This window comes from Crocodylus porosus, unplaced genomic scaffold (assembly GCF_001723895.1).
Source record: "Crocodylus porosus isolate Cpor-Errol unplaced genomic scaffold, CroPor_comp1, whole genome shotgun sequence".
In the NCBI taxonomy this organism is placed as follows: domain Eukaryota; kingdom Metazoa; phylum Chordata; order Crocodylia; family Crocodylidae; genus Crocodylus; species Crocodylus porosus.
Window position 1 is genome coordinate 76,293,074 of NW_017728948.1, and position 3,990 is coordinate 76,297,063.

A 3,990-nucleotide genomic window follows, 5' to 3' on the forward strand; every position below is an offset into this window, starting at 1 on the left:
AGATAGTAACTTTGCAAAACAAAGAGAGAGTGATACCTTAATACAAAGAGCTCTCAGTAGCTCTCCCAGTTCTCTCACCAGGGAGGGCTGACAGCTGCACTGTTTTAACAAGACTTATTGATAATACATTTTTAATAATATTTCTAACACTATCGTACGCCTAGTACTAAGAAAAAGATCAAGTGCATATAGGAGTCAGCTGGGAGGTGACCTTGAGAATGTCCTGGCCCGGGTCCTGAGCTTCCCAGCCCGGCCGCAGGCAGCAGGGGTGAGGGCCACGGGCACAGGCGGCCAGCGCCTGCGCCTGCGCGCCGCCGCCTGTTTGCAGCCGGCAGCATCTGCCAGTGCAGCTCTGAGCGGCGCTGCAGGAGCCCGGGAGGCTCCGCCCCTCCCGGCGCGGCCGTGACGATGACGCTGACGCTAACGCTAAAGCCTGTAGCCCAGGGCAGCGGGGCCCACCCCCTCCTCCGGCCCGGAAGAGGTTGCGCTGCGCGCTGTTGCGGGCTCGGCAGCGGCAGGAGGTCAGTGTAGGCGTCCGCGCCTCGGGGCAGGCGGGGGCCGGGCCGGGTGCGCTGCCTCAGGCCCGTCCCCACCATGCGCGCTGCAGCGCGCGCACTCGTTTCTTGCAGCGTTGCCTTTTCCCCACTTCGAGCACCCCCGGGAGGATTGCACTGGGCAACAGGGCGGGTCTCCGCAGACCCCGGAGGCTGTGGTGCGGGGTTGTGGGTTGCTGAGCGCTGACAGAGACGGCTTGGCGGGGTAGGCTGCGGCTGGGTCATTAGATCCCTGCAGGAGGCAGCTGTGCCCGCCGAGGTGACTGGTGACAGTGGTTGGGGAAGGCAGAGAGGTTGGTGGAAGCAAGACCCTGCCGTGCCCCTGCTTTCTGCAGTCTGCGTTTGAGGCGGTTAGTGTGTAGCCTCTGGCACTGCAGCTGCTCCTCCAGGGACCTGCATGCCAATGATGATCCAGAAACATCTGCCTCTGAAATCCCTCCCACTGATTCTAGGAGCATGGGGGGAGCAAGGAAATAAGCTGGGCTGAAAAGTATAGCCCCACATCCACCTGCCTGCCCGCAGCAGGGCAGGCCAGTCAGAAGGCAAGGGCAGACTGGCACATGGGTGGGAGTCCCCAGAGGAGCAGCTGGGGGTGCTGCTTATCCATGGGATGTTGGGGTAGGTGTAGGGCACCTGGCAGGTGGAGAAGCAAGCTTCTCACACAGGGGCTGGGCACCATGGCACTGTTAGAAAGATCTTGTGTTACCCAGTTGAGAATTGGTGTACTAGCCCTTCTCAATGCGTATTATAGTGTAAGCCTTTATTCCTTGAATATGGATGGTCAGAATTGCACATGTGATTTCAAATGAGGCTTCACTGGTGCCTTGCACAATGGCATGAATACTTCCCTACGTAGTGGAGCTATTATCTGATAATCTGAGGATAACATTTTGGTTTTTTTAAGGAAACATCCTAGTGGTAGCTTATAGCAAACTTATAATCAGCTAAAGCATCTCACCCACTCCACAGCTGATGAGTGGGAGCTCAGATTATTGTAGAAGTTGTACAGGATGGCTACTTAATGATTAACTTCATACCAGGGTTTGGTAGCCTTTTAGAGTGGTGGCCAGGTGTTTTGACAGTTTACAGCAGTGAGCAGGTTGCGTTCCCCCAGCTGTGTTGCTTCAATCCCGTTCCTACAGCACCCCGTCCACTTACTGAATGCCACCAAAAGCCACTGCAATTTCTGCCACACGTGCCAGTTAGGAAAGGCAAAGTTTAGTGGTGTGGACTAACTAACTCCAACTCCTCCAGATTCCCCAGTTTCTCCGTGGATGTTCCAATACTTCTATATTGACGAAGCCTTTAACTTTGTTTCCCTAGTAGACTTCACTATATTTATGTCATTTATGAAAATAAGATCAGCCCCAGAGCCGGTTTAGGAGGAACTTCACTAGTAGCCTGTTCTGCCCATCAGGGGGTGCCCCCTGTGCTCTGCTGCAAAAATGGTGCCTGATGCTGTGCTGGGACTTCAAACTCCAGAGGTAGCCATTGTAAATTAGGCAGGTCCCTACCCGTCAGTATATGATCTGGTGGTGGTCTACTTGCTCAGTATCTGTGGTGTGCATATTTAATGAACGTGATCTGCATTACTGACCTAAATTTAATTCTATTCTGAATTTATTTTTGTGCTTCAGCTAGAGCAGGGGTTTTCAATCTTTTTTGTTTGGTGTACCCCCAGCAGCTGGTTGAGCAGCAGGGAGTCCCCTGGCCTGTTGAGAAGGAGGCAGGGGGGTAAAGCATCATCATCAGAACTGCTTCTCCAAATTGCTGCCATGTACCCCCTGGGGACTTTCCAAGTATCCCCAGGGGTACATGTGCCCCTGGTTGAAAACTCGTGAGCTAGAGGATTCTGGTGTCCTAATGGAATATCGGTAACCTGTTTTGCATCACAAGTCACTTCAAAATGTAAAAAGTCCAAAACATAGACTTGGGAAACATTTAATATATTCTGTAGCACCAATAAAAATAAATGGAGATTTTATTAACCCATGTGGCTTGGGTTCCATGTTTAATTAACTCATTGTCCAGGAAAAATGCACAAAGCTACCTCATTCTAGCTATTTCCAGAAAAGTTACTGGGGTTTACTGTTGGTGACAGAGATGGTTAGCAGTTGTTAATCTGAAGTCAAGCAGAAGCTAGAGCAGGGTGGCAACTTAGAGACAAACCTGTTTACAGAGAGATGTGCTTTTGCTTCCTCAGATCTGCTATCTACCTATGAAAGTGCATGGCTCTCTGAACCAGCTAGTCTCTTAAATTGCTACTTTCTTCTATGTTCTGCCTGTTGCTGAATTAAAAATAGGGGGTAACAGACCCCAGATTAAAGTAACTTTAGTGTGGCTCAACCAAAAAGTTAAAAGCAGTTTAGTGACATGGCCTACCTAGACTTTTCTCAGAGCAGAGCTATCTTACAGAACAAATGCAACCTAATTATAACAAACACCAGCATGTAAATAGTCCCAGAGGCTTGAACAGATTTTTTTCATTTTGACATGACTAATTGAGTAACCTATTTATAGAACATGCTTCATAAACTTTTCTCCCAGTTTCAGCAGGACTCATAATTATGTAATTGCAACAGTATTTTGATAAAAAGCATTTAGTCCTTTACAGTACAAGAAGAAGTTGTCCAACACAGTATTTAAAATGAGACCTGTCCTTTTTTCTTTCTCTCTCTCTGAAGTTGAATCACTATTATTTTCAGGATTCAGAAAGGACTGCATCATGGCTGGCTAATCATTTATTTCAAATAACTAAATTCAGATCTACAAACAGTCTTGCTTCTTCTGTATAAGTACCATCTGCTAGCTTTGCGTCGATAACTATGTGTTACCTAAACTTTACCTCATTAACAAAGTGGAAGAAAGATAAGATGATGATTCCTCATTTGCTAAAAGCCTCAACTACCTCCTAGATATTAGAACTATGCATGCTTCTTATTCAGATTCCAAAACTTACAGCTTTCTACGAGCAGCTTGAGGCAGTTATGTAATAATAGGCTATATGACATAACACATTTATTTTGAGGGACAGATTTGAGTATTCAGTTTTATTTAGTTCGAGAACCTCAATTTGGATATCTATATGAAACAGCTGCAAACCTTTACTTGCTACAGAATGGTGTTGTAGCATCAGGGGGCTTTGCTAGTTTATTGGTTTCATTTTAGTAGACAAAGAAGCTAATCTTTGGCTTGTACAAATAGATGCAGCTGTTTCAGATAGAATTGTTACATGATTTTCTAAAAAGAAATTCCTCTCTGTAGGCTGGATAGTTGATTAGGAGAATCTTTGGTCAAGAATTGTTTCATAGATTTCATAGACATTAGGGCTGGAAGGGACCTCGGGAGATCATTGAGTCCAGCCCCCTGCCCAAAGGGCAGGAAGTCAGCTGGGGTCATAGGATCCCAGCAAGATAAGCATCCAATTTACTCCTGA

At 47.2% G+C, this 3,990-nt stretch overlaps 1 protein-coding gene across 2 annotated transcripts in view; it reads left to right on the top strand.

The window, feature by feature from the left end:
• Window positions 1–472: 472 nt before the first annotated feature.
• KLHL8 (kelch like family member 8) overlaps window positions 473–3,990 on the top strand; it is a 68,020-nt gene continuing 64,502 nt past the window's right edge. For both annotated transcript variants that reach the window (XM_019553279.1, XM_019553280.1), the window contains exon 1: window positions 473–521. The gene's annotated coding sequence lies outside the window, so the exon portion shown is untranslated. The remainder of the gene's footprint in view (window positions 522–3,990) is intronic.